We start from the raw sequence: 328 nt of genomic DNA, 5'->3' as shown, positions 1-328 counted from the left end.
CACCGCCGGCCGTGGCCGCACGCTGCTGGCCCGAAGCATCTCAGAAGCGCCGCCGAGGCGCCAGAGCCGCCCCCCCCCTCCCCTTCCTCCACCTCGTGTCCGTCCCCCCCCGCGGCGGGGAGTGAGACCGGCGGTGCCCGCACCTCCCTCGCGCCCCAGGCCCTAACCGCCGCCGCCGCGCGCGGAGCCGGAGCGGGCGCGAGGCAGAGCCGCGTGCCAGCGCGCACGCGGGGCTCCCGCGCCGCAGGCGCGTGGCCGCTGCCCGCCAGGGGGCAGGCGCGCGGCGGGCCAGGATTGGCTGGCGAGGGCGGAACGATGTCGCGGCGAG

This window comes from Aquila chrysaetos, chromosome 10 (genome assembly GCF_900496995.4).
Source record: "Aquila chrysaetos chrysaetos chromosome 10, bAquChr1.4, whole genome shotgun sequence".
Classification (NCBI taxonomy): Eukaryota; Metazoa; Chordata; class Aves; order Accipitriformes; family Accipitridae; genus Aquila; species Aquila chrysaetos.
This window is presented reverse-complemented; position numbering follows the sequence as displayed.